The sequence below is a fragment of the Microcebus murinus genome, chromosome 19 (genome assembly GCF_040939455.1).
Source record: "Microcebus murinus isolate Inina chromosome 19, M.murinus_Inina_mat1.0, whole genome shotgun sequence".
Lineage (NCBI taxonomy): Eukaryota > Metazoa > Chordata > Mammalia > Primates > Cheirogaleidae > Microcebus > Microcebus murinus.
Window position 1 is genome coordinate 52,458,925 of NC_134122.1, and position 16,890 is coordinate 52,475,814.

The following is a 16,890-nucleotide window of genomic DNA, read 5'->3' on the forward strand; positions in this document are numbered from 1 at the left end:
GGGGCCATTTCACAAGGTTTGCTCCATAATTTGAATTTGACTCTATGGACAGTGGGAAGCCATTAAATATTTATTTGTTTTTAAAGCAAGGAGATTTGGAAATTGTTTTCTGCCAAAACAGAAGTAGCCTTAAGATTTATAGTCTTTTGCAATGATAGAATGTTTGTAGAGAACACTCATTAATTAATTAATTCACTCATTTTAACAAATATTTATTGCATACCTCCAATGTGGTAGGTATCAATTTCTGTAGCCACAACAATGAACAAGATAAGCAGGGTCTCTGCTGTCATGGAGCTTACATCATGGTTTTTGGGGAGTCAGGAAATAAACATGTCAGTAAATAGAATTATTTCAGATGTTGGTAAGAGCTGTAAAGAAAATACAATGACATGACAGAAGGTGTTTTGAGTGGTAATTTAGGATGGCTCATCAGAGAACACTTCTGAAGAGATGATGTTTGAGCTGATGTTTGATGAGAAGATGCCAGCCATGTGAGCATCTTGTGTAACAGCATTCCAGGTAAAGGGAAAAATGGCAGAGTCCTTAAGGTGGAAACAGGAACAAAAAGAAGATCAATATGGCTGGATCAGAGTGAGTGAAGGGGAAAGTGGTAGAGTATGAGGTTCCACCTGGAAAGAAGTTTATATTTTATTTTCAGGGAAGCCAGTGGAGAGTTTTGAGCAGAGGAGTGATGTTATCTGGAGTCATGTTTTAAAAGGTTAACTGTGGTTGTCATGTGAATAGACTCATGACTGTTAGGACTTGTGAAGCAGTCCAAGTGAGAGGTGATGGTGCCTTGAACTTGGGCGGTAGTAGAGCACATGGAGATTGGTGATTTGTTTTATAGGAGAACAGAGTTGCATATGGATAAGCTGTTTGCACTGAAGAAAAGGGTAGAATCAAGGATAGGGTACATGTTTCTGGCCTGAATAACTAGATGAGTAACAACAGCTAATATTTATTGTGTATTTACTGTGTGCCAGGCATTGTCTAGGCAATTTAAATGGACTATTAACCTTATTTAATCATTAAAACCTTATGAAGAAGGTAGCATTATCTGTTTTATAGATGAGAAAACTGAGGCACAGGTTTGTGGTCTCATGGTTAATGGGTTGTAGTGACAAGAATCAAACCATTTAATCTGATTTTAGAGTACACACTCTTAATCACAACTACTCAATTGTGCTGCCATTACGGAGATAGAATTACAGTGTTTGGACTATAGGGTGGGGTGACAGTCAAAGAGTTCTGGTTTGGCCATGTTAAATTTGGGATAATAGGGGATGGATGTGTTAGTCTGGAGATATGTTAGTTATTGGAGAAGTTAGGACTAGAGATAAAATTTTGGATTCATCAACTTATAGGCATAGCATGGGACTGATTATATTTTTAGAGAAAATATATAGATAAGAAAGAGAAAAAAGTTGAAGGCTGACTTGAGGCATCTAAAATTTAGAGCTTGAAAAGTGGAGGAGGAGCCTGAAAAGGAGAGTGGTCAGTGAGGTAGAAGAAAATCAGGAGAGTGTGTTGTCAAGAAAGCTAAAAGGAAAGAGTTTCGGAAGAAAGGATTATCACATGTTTTGAATGTGGTAAGATGAAGGCAAAAGCCCAAATGGAGTCAGGGCAGGAGAAACTGCTTAGAAAGCCCTGCTTGCAGGGCTGGCCCTTACCTGGCATCTGGGAACCTGGATTTTTAGAGTGTCCCCACAATAATAACTGATAAGAATGGTTTGCTGTATCCAAATGTTTGCACAAACAGTATGGTTTATGCCAAACACCTATTTTCCTTCTGGGAGTCTAGAATTCTGTGCTGGACAGGTGCCTATGTGACCAGCCTCCAATAAAAACCTTGGGCACTGAATTTCTAATGAACTTCTCTGGTAGACAACACTTCACACTGTAAGTCACAATTCATTGCTGAAGGAATTAAACACATTCTATGAGACTCCACTGGGAGAGGACCCTTGGAAGTATGTGCTTGGTTTCCTCTGGATTTCACTCCATGAGCCTTTTCCCTTTGCTGATTTTGCTTTGTAGCAAAAAGTATTACTATTTCAAATACTTTAAAAAACCCTTTTGTTATCTGTGTTATTTTATTTTATTTTATTTTATTTTATTTTATTTTAGAGACAGAGTCTTGCTCTGTTGCCCAGGCTAGACTGCTGTGGCGTTAGCCTAGCTCACAGTAACCTCAAACTCCTGGGCTCAAGTGATCCTCCTGCCTCAGCCTCCTGAGTAGCTGGGACTACAGGCATGTGCCACCATGCCCAGCTAATTTTTTCTATATATTTTTAGTTGGCCAATTAATTTCTTTCTATTTTTAGTAGAGACGGGGTCTTGCTCTAGCTCAGGCTGGTTTTGAACTCCTGACCTTGAGCAATCCTCCTGCCTTGGCCTCCAGAGTGGTAGGATTACAGGCGTGAGCCACCACGCCCGGCCTTGTTATCTGTGTTTTAAAAATAACTGATTATACATTAAGCAATATCTTAGATAACTGCAGGTAATACCAGAGAGCCTATTGTTGCTGCAGTATGTGCTAGAGAAATTGTACTGTTTTTTTCACTTAGCTGCTATAAAAATTTTCTCATCATACATGTATAATAGTAAACATTGGAAGTGATTCTATTTTCTGTATAGACATTTTTAAGTGTTATGTAAACAACTACTTAATTATTTTTAGCTTAAAACTCTTGGGAAGTGATAAAATCACATAAACAGTGCTGAATAGGAGCCATAAAAATGATTTTCAGATAATCTCTGTTCTCATCCTAAGAATATTAATATTGCCTTCCTAGGCAATATTTACTCGTTCACTTTAAATTTCTCTTTTCCTTTTAATCATTAGAACTCTTTTTCCTGACCGACTGCTCTGGTTTTACCCAGAGCCAGGTGGTTCTCCTCTTCCCCTTTTGTTATTAAGGCATGTGTGCTTCCCAGGGTTATTTATGAGTTCCTCACAGGGCCAGAGTAGAAGTTCAGATCTCTTGAGTCTCTGGGCAGTGCTGATCCCACTCCTCTGCCCCTGACCTCTGGGTTTTGTCCTCAACTTAATTGTCTGAGTTGGAGCACTTGCAGAAGTTCTGGCTATGGTTAGTGGGTAGGGGGTACTTGGAGACTCATATTAATAATTGCTACCTGTTGGCTCAGGGCCTCCAGGTCCTACTACTTTTGACTCAGCTCAGGCATGGGGGACCAGCCATATGAGATTCACCAACTGAAGGTGGGCAAGCATGTGGGCTCTGAGATGCTTTCAGGGGTTCTGGGACAGCAGCTTCTGAGGGCCTCATGTCTACTGGACCATGGGATCCAAGAGGAAGAGCTCTTGCCTGGAATACCAAGGGCTAGGGCGAGGCTGGTAGCCATTGGCTGGCTGACTGCCTCTGTTGTCCAGGTTGAGGAACTGGGCCTGTTAATTCCCTTAAAAGCTCTTCTGAGGAGTTTCCCTGGCATGCCTGGAGTAAGAGTGGGATAAAACGGGAGGCTGAGGGCTAGGGCACTAAACCTCCTCACTCCCTCCCCTGGATCTGGGTAAAACCAGAGCAGCCAATTAGAAAAAGGACTTAATGATTAAAAGTCCTAATGATTAAAAGGACTTTTTAAAAAAAATAAACTGCATCAGGCTAGAGGTTTTGTTAGGGCACCAGGCTGACTTTCTTAGTTTCGTTTGGTGTAAATTTTCATATGGTTCAGCATTCTTTTTTTTTTTTTTTTTTGAGACAGAGTTTCACTTCTGTTGCCTGGGCTAGAGTGCCATGGCATCAGCTTAGCTCACAGCAACCTCAAACTCCTGGGCTCAAGTGATCCTCCTGCCTCAGCCTCCCGAGTAGCTGGAACTACAGGCATGTGCCACCATGTCCGGCTAAGTTTTTCATATATATATTTTTAGTTAGCCAATTAATTTATTTCTATTTATAGTAGAGTTGGGGTCTCGCTTTTGCTCAGGCTGGTCTCGAACTCCTGACTTTGAGCCATCCTCCCGCCTCGGCCTCCCAGAGTGCTAGGATTACAGGAGTGAGCCCCTGCGCCGGCCTGGTTCAGCATTCTTTACATTCACATGGGCCATGGTGTTTGTGAAGTTGGAGGACTGGAATTTGGGAGAATTTGGTGAGGAGAGAGGCAGCAGACCTGGCATGATAATCTGGACTGTGGAACAGGCACTAGATAGCTGCTGATGGAGTCTTGGCCACTAGGAACTGCAAGTCTGTCCCAGGGGACCACAGGTACAGAGGTGATTAGAAGCAGCTCCGACTCCTTGACTTCTTGTGCTGGGATCCCTGGCTTGGCGAGCTTACCTTAGTAAGGAGAATAGGGGCAGGCTAAGAAAATGATCCCCATCCCAGCCAAAACAATCCTCCTCACGTACTGCAGATGATTCCTATTAGAAAACAAAGATTCTAGAATGGAGTCCATTTTTAATGTATTATCATTTACCTACATCTGAGAGTCAATTAAACTTGAATTGTTTTGTAAATATAAATTGGCAATTTTATTTCTAAAAGGTCTACTAAAGCTCAGGAGATAATCTAGTGTATTATCTCCTAATCTTCAAACTAGGGTATCTGTAGCCATGGTTCACGAAGACTTCCCAAGGGTTATGTGGATACATATATTATAGTTTTTTAAGGGAATTAGTTTCTCTTAAACTTCCTTTCAACTTCCCTAAGTATGCTTTTCTAAAATCTATCTGTTGAGAACATTCCGAAGTCTGTTGATTTTCTTTTTCCATTCCCATCTTACAGTTGGTCATTTCTCATTTTTATAAAATAAAGGCATATTTCTCACTCAACTCAAATCTTGCTGTAGTACTTTGCCTTGGCTTGTGAAAATCTTCTAGGTACAAAACAAAAGGGACCATTTGAGAATGTGCAGCTCCCGAGGGAGGGCAAAAAAAAGAGCTTCTATAAAAAGTATTGAATAGGTGTTTTATTTCACTAGCTTACAAACCAGTGACTAACCTCTGTTAGCCATTATTTGAATTAAAAATTAAAGTCAGACTTGTTCTAACAGAAAACAATTCTTATTTTTGTTGGTTTGACAGTGAGGACTGGCTTTGCCAATTATATGGTGGACATTCTCCATACATTTTCATAAATTCTGGGTTTTGATGGAATTATGTTTAAAGCACATAATGCAATCTGAAATATATTGACTATTACATCATTTACAACCATTTAAACTGACAATTAAACATTTGAGCTATAATTTAAAAGTGTTTAAGGCAATACATGGTTTTTCAAAATCTTTGTAGAGACAGTATGTGAAAAAAATATTTCATGACCACTGCTAGAGTGCAGTGGAGAAATCCTGGGCTCTAGAATCAGTCTGATGGCTCAGCTTTGCATCTTGTCTTTGGCAATATTGGCTTTAGAAATTAATTTAAAAACGGCTTACAGGTTTTATTCAGTACATATATTCTTGGTTTTCTAAGACATTTAAAATTTTTTGTTATTTTAATATAAATTGGCATTGAATTTTTATCAGTTTTTGCATTTATAGAGATGATAATATGATTTTCATCTCTTTATTCCATTAATGTGGTGATTAACATTGAAGTTTGAATATTAAATCACTCTTCCATTCTTGGATTAAGCTCATCTTGGTTGTGATTTATAACATATTTCTGGATTTGATTTACAAATGCTTTGATTAGGATTTTTTTAAAATTATGTTCATAAGAGAGATTAATCTGTAGTTTATTTGTCCTTATAAGGTTTTGGTGTCAGGATTATGCTGTCCACATAAAATAGGAATCTGGGATATATTCCCTCTAGTAATGTTGGTATCATTTCTACCTTTAATATTGAGAAATTTGAAAGAATTCAATGGTAAATCCATTTCATTCTGGAGTTTACTTTCTGGAAAGATGTTAAATTATGGGTTCAATTTTTTTATTAGATACAGGGTTATTCAAGTTTTCTATCACTTCTTGATTATTTGACAAGTTGAGTTTTTCTAGGAACTTGTACACACTTCTAATTTTAAAATTTATTTGCATAAATTTGTTTACAGTAATTTTCTGTTTAACCTCTTAACATTCATAATTATGTACATTTTTTCATTTCTAATGTTAATTATTTTTCTTCTCTTTTGATCACTCTTTGTAGAGATTTATCTTTTGAAAGAGTCAATTTTTTGTGATGTTTATTTTCTCTATTTAATATTTTTCTATTTTATATCTACTCATTTGTATTCTTTCATTTACTTTTATTTTTTCATCTTTTAAAGTTCTGTGATTAGCTCATTAATTTTCAGCATTCTTTTCTAATATAAGTTTTAAGGCTTTAGATTTCTAATTATACCTTAATTGCATCCCATACATATTGATATGTTGTCTTTTCATTATTGTTCCATTCTGAATGTTAATTTCCTATTTCTATTTTCCTTTTTGACCTGTGAGTTGTTTAGAGCTATGTTTTAATTTCCAATGCCTTTTAAAAAAAAGTCATTAGTTTAAAATATTTCTTACTTATTTGTATCACATCACAGTATTTCTTTAATATTTATAAATATTTCAAAATAACATTTCTTCTGCAGTTGTTGTATTGCATCTGTGTCCACTAGATCCAGTCTGTTATTTAGGTTGTTTAAATTTTTGTTTGCTTCACCTGTTGATTACAGAGAGATATGTATTGAAATGACCTATCTTAATGGGAGATTTGCCAATTTTTCTTTGCAACTCTTTGTCAGTTTTTGCCCAATATACTTTGAGGTTAAATTAATTAGGTATATAAACTGTAGAATTATTATATTTCCTTGATCTAATGACAGTCATTATATATCATCATATGTAGTGAGGCTTTTTGCTTTTAAGTTCCCTTGTTTCTCCTCATGTTAATATAAATAATGTACCTTTATTTGGACATTATTTATCTGGTTTATCTTTTTCTGTCTTTTTTTTTTTTTCTGTATCCTTGTGTTTAGATGGTTTTTGGAACAGCATATGACTGGATTTTTCACCCTCAGTGTGAAATCTTTGTATTTTAACTGCAGCATGTAGGCTATGTACATTTATTGTAAATAAAGATTTATTTGGATATATTTCCACCATTAAAATTGTTTCCCTATATTTATTTTTCCATATGTTCTCACTGTCTTTGGGATTAATTTAGTACATCTGCCTAAGTCAGTTTTCTTTTCTACTTGTTTGGAAGACATATACTCCATTTTTCTTTCTTTAGAGGTTACCCAGTGAAAACTTCTACAGTTAACAAAGTAAAGCTAATCGTTTTCTTTTATGTTTTGCCCAAGGATCCTCTCCTGTGACTTCTAGTCTGTATTTCTTTTCGTTGGGAGAAAGAGAATCTGATTGGGTAATAGGGATTAGGTGTCTACTTTTAGATCCATAGGTATTGCAAAGTGTGGGAGAGGGAAGAATTTTAGTGGAGATAGGGCCACTGGAAATTCCACGCCCTTACTCTTTACATCCCCTCCTTGCTTCTTGCGTCATATATTGACTTTTATCAGCCATTTTAGGAGATATATATTATAGAATTGCTGCAAACTCAAATATATCTAACTCCATAGTCTTTCTTAAGACTTTTTTTGGTATATATGAATATTTGAAAACTGTCAAACTAAGCAATCCCTTCTTTCCTGCCCCCAAACTGGTCATCTCTCAGGGGCTGAGCTGTTCCAAAAGCACTGGGTCATTTATATCTTTTTCTTTGTTTCTTTCATTCTATTCCTTTAGTGCTTACCTGTTTGAGAATTCCTAGGAAACCTTGAATTGTCATTGGTATTTCACAATTAAAATGAACGATACCCTAACATTTAGTGGAGGTTCAGCACCACGGACAGATGCATGTGTGGCACTTGTCTCAGTCTGACATTCAAACAATTTAGCAGACTAATACATTATTCTGAAGTTTCCACTTGTCATCATTCTTTTCATTGTAAGTTGAACTCCTCCCTGTTTTTATTAATAATCTTACAGCCTGGTCTTGCCTTTTTGAAGTTTTCATTTTCTCTTCTTAGAAAATATTTATCTTGCCAGTACATTTGAGTTAGTAAGTAATTCAGTTTCCATAAAGAAACTGAGAGTTAGATACGTTAGTAATTTATCCAAGGCACCACAGCTATGTAATGACAGAGGTTTCGAACTCAAGTTTTTCTGACTGTGAAACCAGATCTCAATTACTTGGCATACTTGATTTGTGACTTTAAAAGTGTATTTAAAATCAGTCCATATTGATTTTATTTTATTTTATTTTATTTTATTTTATTTTATTTTATTTTATTTTATTTTATTTTATTTTATTTTATTTTATTTTATTTTATTTTATTTTATTTTTTTTTGAGACAGAGTCTCGCTTTCTTGCCTAGGCTAGAGTGAGTGCCGTGGCGTCAGCCTAGCTCACAGCAACCTCAAACTCCTGGGCTCAAGCGATCCTCCTGCCTCAGCCTCCCGAGTAGCTGGGACTACAGGCACAAGCCACCATGCCCGGCTGATTTTTATATATATATATATTAGTTGGCCAATTAATTTCTTTCTATTTTTATGGTAGAGACGGGGTCTCGCTCAGGCTGGTTTTGAACTCCTGACCTTGAGCAATCCGCCCACCTCGGCCTCCCAGAGTGCTAGGATTACAGGCGTGAGCCACCGCGCCCGGCCTCATATTGATTTTAAAAATTACTTAATGCTTTTCCCCCATTTTCTATTATATTGCTCTTTTTTTCTTACTACATTGCAAGAGTGCCTTGAATTTTAGGGTTAGCAACCTTCTGATCATCATAGAATACAGATGTTTTTCCCGTTTGTATCTTTTTTTTGAACTAGAGTATTTTTTAAAAAATAACTTTAATATAAAATAAAACTTTAACTTTTATTTAGGTAAATCTTTCTATCTTTTCCTTTAAAATTTTTGCTTTTGGCATCCTGATTAGAAAAGTTCTTCCCCATTCCAAGAACATAAAAATATCCTATTCTAATACATTTATGGTATATATAGGTTGTTTTTTAGATTATCTATATTGGAACTGATAATTTTATAACACATTTTAATACCTGGTAAGGTAAAGTCCTTCATATTTCTTTTTAAATGTTTTCTTGGCTATACTACTACATTTATTCTTACAGATGACCTTAGAATTATTTTGTTAAATTATCTTTCTTTCCCCAAAGTCTGATTAGGCAGAATTTCTTTTTAAGATCAACTACGTAACCAAACCATTTTCTTTTCACATTTGTTATATTTTAAACATATGAAATAGTTGAAAAACAATTTTTATTGACCAGCCTTAAAAAACCTTACCAATTTATATTATAATACTGTTCTCACTAGCTGGATGGAAATAAATTTATATAGTATCCATATTTATTTTTTCTTTCTTTGCAATTTATTTCCTATGAAACTATTATATAAAATTTTCTATGAACCTGTTATTGACTTATACATTGTTAATAGTGGTGATAACTGAAGATATTTGAAAGAAGGAATGTGACGGAGGTTAAGTTGTTGCCATGGGAAGACTGACTACCCAGGATGTTTCCCATTTCTAGTACAGTGGCTTATATTGAATAGGTACTTAATAAAGAGTTAAATAAATGCGGAGTTAAATGAATAATGAAGACTTTTTTTGGTGAATTTATTAAGCTCTAAGTTTCAACCTTATGGAACTGATCAGAATCAGAGATACTAATATATTCATTAATCTTATTTATACTAGGCAAAGTAGATGAACTAGAATACCAGTTAGCAATTTACAATAAAGAATGTATCTATCAGGCATCAGAATCATTTGTGTCAGTCCCAGCAGTGCTTTTTTGTTTGAGATATAATTTGCATACTCTATAATTCACCTGTTTAAAGTATACAATTTAATGTTTTTAGTATATTCACAGAGTTGTGCCAAACATCAACACAACTCAATTGTAGAACATTTTTTCACCCCCCAAAGAAATCTCATGCCCATTAGTGACTAGACACTCTACATTACCACTTTCTTCTAGCCCTACGGAAATACCAATCTACTTTCTTTCTCTATAGATTTGCTTATTTTATGTAAATGGAATTATATAGGAAAGTATGAAATACAACTGATTTTTGTTTGCTGATTTTATATCTTCCAACTTTGCTGAATTCATTTGTTAGCTGTACAATGTTTTTTGCATATTCTTTAGAGTTTTCTACATATAAAGATTATGTCATCTGCAAACAGATAACTTTGCTTCTTCCTTTTCAATTTGGAAGCCTTTTATTTCTTTTTCTTACCTGTTTGCTCTGGCTACAACTTTTAGTACTATGCTTAATAGAAATGGCTGAAGTGGGCATCTTTGTCTTGTTGCTACTCTTAGGAGAAAAGCTTTCAGTCTTTATTGTTTATGAGGTTCTGCAAATATGAGTTAACTATATCTACTTTTAGCTAAATAGCAAGTTTGAATTTAGGTATTATTGGTTCTAACACATTTTTATTCCTTACATATTTCTTTCATCTTGAAAGAAGTATCTGTTAATGGTGGAGAATATGTTTTTACTTTTTTATGCTTTACTTTTATGCTTTAATGTCGAAATCTTGGTTTAAAACTTTTAGAAAATTGCAATGTTATATAGAAATTGTAAGAATAGTTTAACAAGGTCTCATATACTCTACTAGATTTATCTATTTTTAATACCCTGCCACATTTATGCTGCTTTCTTTTTCTCCACAGACACACACACAGACACATAATTTTTGCTAAACCAGCTAAGAATAAATTATAGATATCATGACTCTTCAACTGTATGTTTCAGCATACGTTTTGTTAGAATAAATAAAATCTCTTAGATATCCCCATGATTATAATTATCAATTTAGCAAATTCAACTTTAATATTATAATTTTATCTAATATACATTAAATATTGAAATTTCACCAATGTCCCAATAGTATCCTTTACATTGATATTTAAAAAAAATTTTTTTTTGATACAGGGTCCAGACTCTGTTATGTATTGCTTTTAGTTATGTGGTTTAGTATCTTTTAATCAGAAGCAATTCTTCAAGCTTTCTTTATCTTTCGTGTCATTTTTGTATCTTGAAATTTGTCACGTTGCATGCCAGTTTTCTGTAGACTGTTTCTCTATTTAAATTTGTCTGATTATTTCCTCATGATTAGATTTCAGGTTATTTGTCTTTGATAGGCATGTTGTCATAAGTGATTCTCTGTTCATTCTTAGTGCATCACACCAGGAGACACATAATGTCCTTTTGTCCATTATTGTGGTATGTGTGTGTTCTGATCACTATAGCCATTTCTCCCAGGAACCTAGGTTCCTTTTGGTAAAGAATGGTAAATAGAATTCAATATCTGGATCTTATGTGTGCTCATTCCTGCTCTGGAGTACTTGTGTGTCATTGCTTCAGTGCCCTCAGTATGTGTGTTATGGTATGTGGGTTTTCGTATGTGTTTGAACTTGTAAAGCTGTTTAGGATTATTGTTTGTTTTTTTTTGTGTGTGTGTGGAAGATTTTAAACTACTGATTCAACTTATTTATAGGACAATTCAAGTTTTCAATTTTTAATTTAGGAATTTTACTTCTGCATTTTCAAATTTATTGGCATAAATTTGTAATATTTTCTTTCTATTTGTTTAATCTCAGCAGCATCTGCAGTTTTATTTTAATTTCTCATTCTCATTCATTTCTCAGTATTTTTTAATTCATCATTTTGTTTTATTAGTCTTTTCAAGAAGCCATTCTTTAGCCTTGTTAAACCTTTCTTTCTTTATTTTTTTTCTTTTCTTCTTTTTTTTAAAGACAGGGTCTCACTATGTTACCCAGGCTGGAGTGTAGTGGCATGATTGTATCTCACTACAGCCTTGAACTCCTGGGCTCAAGAGATCCTTCTGCCTTAGTCTCCCAAAGTGCTGGGATTACAGGTGGGAGCCACTGTGCCCAACCTAAATCTTTCAATATGCTTATTTTCAAATCAAATAATTTTATTCCCTTACATTTTTGTTTTCTTCCTTCTACATTGAGTTTTGTTGGTCTAATGTGGTTTTTTTATTATTATTTTAGTGTATTATGGGGGTACAACTGTTAAGGTTACATATATTGCCCATGCCCCTCTCCCCCCTCAAGTAAGAGCTTCAAGCGTGTCCATCCCCCAAACGTTGCACATCTTACTCGTTGTGGTTGTGTATACCCATCCTCTCCTCCCTCCTCGCACTCTCCCTACACCCAATAAATGTTACTCCTGTATGTCCACTTAGGTGTTGATCCATTAATACCAATTTGCTGGTGAGTACATGTGGTGCTGGTTTTTCCATTCTTGAGATACTTCACTTAGTAGAATGGATTCCAGCTCTATCCAGGAATATACAAGAGATGCTATATCACCGTTGTTTCTTAAAGCTGAGTAGTACTCCATGGGATACATATACCACATTTTATTAATCCACTCATGAATTGATGGGCACTTGGGTTGTTTCTACAGCTTTGCAATTGTGAATTGTGCTGCTATAAACATTTGAATGCATGTGTCTTTTTCATAAAGTGACTTTTGATCTTTTTGGTAGATGCCCAGTAGTGGAATTGCTGGATCAAATGGTAGATCTACTTGTATCACTTTGAGGTATCTCCATATTGCTTTCCACATAGGTTGAAGTAGTTTGCAATCCCACCAGCAGTGTAGGAGTGTTCCTCTCTCTCCGCATCTATGCCAGTATTTGTTGTTTGGGGACTTTATGAGAAATTTCTGTTCGTGTGCTTTTCCGATTTTTTGATAGGGTTGTTTGATTTTTTTTCTTGCTGATTTTCCTGAGTTCTATATAGATTCTAGTTATCAGCCCTTTATTGGATGTGTAACTTGTGAAAATTTTCTCCCATTCTGTGGGTTGTCTGTTTGCTCTCTTGATAGTTTCTTTGGCTGTGCAGCTTTTTAATTTGATCAGGTCCCATTTCTTTATTTTTGTTGCTGTTGTGATTGCCTTTGGGGTCTTCTTCATAAATTCTTTGCCTAGGCTGATGTTTAGAAAGTTAACCGCTCCACCTACCCTTGCTGCTGGTCTCCAGGCTGCTCCGGAGGTCTCTGCTTCCAGTTCTCCTCCTCAGCCTCCTCCTGTGGAGTCTCCTGTGGTCTCAGGTATCCCTCCTTCCAACCCTCATGTGATGTATGCTTGTTGTCTTGATTCTTCCTTCTGATTTCTCCTAGAATCTGTGTTTTCTTTAGAGACATTCTGTCTGGTGGTGTTTCTTGTCTGCCATCTTGATTAATCTCTCATCTAATGTTTTATGTGTATGTTTAACACCTAAATTTTCAGACTGCCTTCTTTCCCAGTGTAAATATTGAAAGCTTTATTTATTTATTTATTTTTGTAAAAACTGGACTGGTTTAGGCTGTATACTAGGTGTTTTGATATGTATTCTTTTTTATTAGTAAGTAGTTCTGAGTATTTTCTAATTATCTTATTAATTTCTTCTTTTAATTTTAGGGCTTATGGGCTTTCCTGGTTGTCTTTCTGTTATTGATTTCTAATTGCATTTGTTGCAGTGTCCACATACCACTTGGTTTTTATTTTCCCAATACTTTGACTTTTGTTTGAGGTAGTTTGATGTCTTGGCTTGTTATCAAAATTTGAGAGATTCAATGTGTGTTTGAAAATAGCATTCTCCAACTGTTAGGTGGAATGTTATATTGTATATTGCTCAAATATGTTGATTTTTTTTTTGTCTGTTTGAGCTAGCAATTACTGAGAGATATAGTAAAATCTCCTATGACAGTGAGTTTGTTTCTTTTAAGTTTTGGCTTTATGTATTTTGAGGTTATGTTATTGGGTGCATACAAGTTCAGAATCATGTCCTGCCTGGTTAGTTGAACATTTTAAAATTAATCATTACAGCCCCTTTTTATATGTATTCTACTAATGAGTTTTGCCCTAATGTCTCATTTGACTGATATCAAATTGGCTAACTTAGTTGTTTTGGGGGATGAAGGGGCTTAATATTAGGCTCTACTTTCTTTTTCTGACATTTTATGTAAATTTAAGTGTGAACTTGAACAGAAAAACCCCCACAGAAATATGGAAAGAATGAACAAATCTTAACATTGTGTATTTGCAAAAAGAAAAAAATGATAAAATATGCAAATATACAGTAATACTGGTAAGGAAAAACCATGAAAATAGACCCAGTTGAATAATTTTAGCAACTAAAAAGGGATCAAACCTATTCGTAGAATAGGGTTTTAAAACAAATAATATTATCAGTTACTTTATTCCAATAAACTTGAATTTTGATGCAATGCATAAATTCTAGAAAATATAATTCATGTAGTTGTCACAGGTAGAAATAGAAAGCATGAAAACAACAATAATATGAAAGAAATCAATAATCAAAAGTCCATTGGAAAGATACGTGTGCTAAATGTTTTCACTAGCAAGTTTTACCAGACCCTCAAGTCATAGTTTCCTATATTGTCTTCTAAAAGTTTTATAATTTTGTTTTTCACATTAAGATCTTTAAACAACGTGAAATGTTTTTGTTTTAGAGACTAGAAAAGGAGAGAAAGCTATTCAACACATTTAATGAGGTTGGTTTATCTATCAGATGAAGGCATTACAAAAAAAAGGTAATTGTAGACAAACTTTGTTCACAAAAATTCCTAAATAAAATCAAAGCAAAACAATCTCAGCTGTGTATTAAAATATTACAACCAAATATGATTTATTCCAAAATATACAAAAATAGTCAACTTATAAAGTCAATTTACATAATATACTATGTTAAGACAATGAAAAAGAAAAACCAAGTAGTCTTCTTCACAGAGATTGTAGTCAATAGTCTCTCCAGCTATGTATTGGAACATTTGTTACTCATATTCTTTTCAATACATGGTGGTTTCAGATTTATTATTTTTGGCCTATTTGGTTCTTTAATAATAAAATATTCATGTGAAGCTAATTTGCATTTCTTTGATTTCTTGTAATGTGAGCATCATTTTCTTCTTTCTAGCAATTTGTATTCAACAACACTGAAAGTTTTATATGTGGGAATAATACTTGTGGTATTTCAAGTTTACGTGAAGACAGGGCCTGTTTTATATATCTTTGTACCTCCTGCATCTTGTAAAATGCTTGGCATATAGCAGGTATTCTGAGATATTTATTAAGTGAATTAAAAAAATGATTAGTAAACCGTGAACCTTCTGAAGAAATTTGTGATATAGACCAATTTTGGAATGTCTAAAAATAGAATAGTTTTGCAATGTCAAATAAATGGAATTTTTATTCTAGGAAATTCCAGCAAGTAAAGACTAGACAGACAGGGATGTTATTTTAATTTATGTTAATGGTATAGGCTCCCATAAAACTTGTATAACTGATGAAGTCTTCAGTCCTAATTACTCATGATTTTATGGTTCTCCTTTATTTGTGCTTCCAGGGCATCATATGTTATGTGGAAAAATATTACTTACTTTTTGACAGATTATCAATCTTTGTACCTTTGCTAAGAGATCATTTTGCCAATCATGTGCTTACCTGAATCATACTTCAGTCACTCCCAGGTTTAAAAAATAGTTTTTTTCTTGTTTTGCAGCAGTTTTTCAGAGGATTGAAATATCTAGATTCCTGACCTTTTAGATAAGTAGGATGTTACCAAAAAATTCTATATAATTATATATAGAATTATTCTTTAAGAACTGAATTGGATTACAAATAACTATAGTTGTCTGTGATGAAATGTTTTTGTCTTTAGGGTCAGTAATAAAACAAAGATATAGTGCATATACTTTGAGTGTCAGGTTATTTGGAAGCATTAAGGGTAAAGTGAATTAAAAGGTAAACTTCAAGAATTGCTAAATGTTATGCTATAGACTACTGTGTTATAATTTTTAGAGCTGTTAGGCAGCTAGTCTCATGTGAGTTCCACATGTTTTTTGTTTTTTTTCTTTTTTTTTAATCTATTCTATACTTATGCTGGAGTTAACCAACCACAGACAGTCCTCCACTTACGATGGTTTAACGTAACAATTTTTTGACTTTACAATGACTTTATCAGGACCCAGTCTTTAGGACTTAGGATAGAGTTACAGTTTTTACTGAATGCATATTGCTTTCGAACTATTGTAAAGTTGAAAAATTGTAAGTTGACCGTAATAAACTGGGGACTGTTTGCTGTGTTGGCAGCATTAAATGCATTGTTGACTTGAGATATTTTTAAATTTACAATGAATTTATCAGGGTGTAGCCCATTGTAACTTTAGGAACATTTGTATTTCTGATATACTTGTATAGAAGCTGGGAAAGGGAAGGACACTATTCCCAGATTACTGCACTATTTCTTGTGGTTCCCTTATATACTACCTACAGCTTTGTAAATAGTCCACTTGTAAATAAACTTTCCTCAAATTAGGGTAATTTGTTTCTCACTGGGACCCTGACTGATAGGGGCCACAGTCTCGCAATTACCTAGTCTAATTTTTTACTTTTTCAAAACCAGATGCCTTGGTCTTTTTATCAGTGTTCACTTCGCAGCCTCCCCTCCCCCGGCCTGTATGAGATCCTTCATACCTTTAGTCAAACTTCATCTTTTTCTTTGATCTTCCTCTTCTCTATGAATTCCAAATAGAGATCTAATCTCTGCTTCCTTTCCTAACAATCTAAAGTACTAAGGTAGAAATCTCTAGTACACTTGGTTAAGCAGAGAAGAATACCCCTGTTATCTAAGCTAGTAAGAGCTAGCTAAATGTGTACTTTCAGACCAAAGCAAGCTGTAAGGCCTGCTTTGTCTATTTCACTCCCCTAATGCTTAAATACATATCTTTGGTCTTGTCACACTCTGGCTCCATGGAAGGGAGAGAGAGAAGAGAGCTATACCCATATATAATGGTCTTTTAATCATATCAACTCATTTTTATGTGTAAGAGCAAAGAGGAACTCAAGGAGAAGAAAGGAGACAGGTCTGAACTC

General features: G+C 34.6%; 1 protein-coding gene and 1 long non-coding RNA gene across 15 annotated transcripts in view; one reads left to right on the top strand and one right to left on the bottom strand.

The window, feature by feature from the left end:
• CDC42BPA (CDC42 binding protein kinase alpha) overlaps positions 1-16,890 on the top strand; it is a 245,674-nt gene that overhangs the window by 17,654 nt on the left and 211,130 nt on the right. The window lies entirely within an intron of this gene.
• Positions 1-16,890, bottom strand: part of LOC142861039 (uncharacterized) — a 32,667-nt gene that overhangs the window by 15,529 nt on the left and 248 nt on the right. The window contains exon 2 of the long non-coding RNA XR_012913562.1: positions 4,296-4,378. This is a non-coding gene — a long non-coding RNA (uncharacterized LOC142861039). The remainder of the gene's footprint in view (positions 1-4,295; positions 4,379-16,890) is intronic.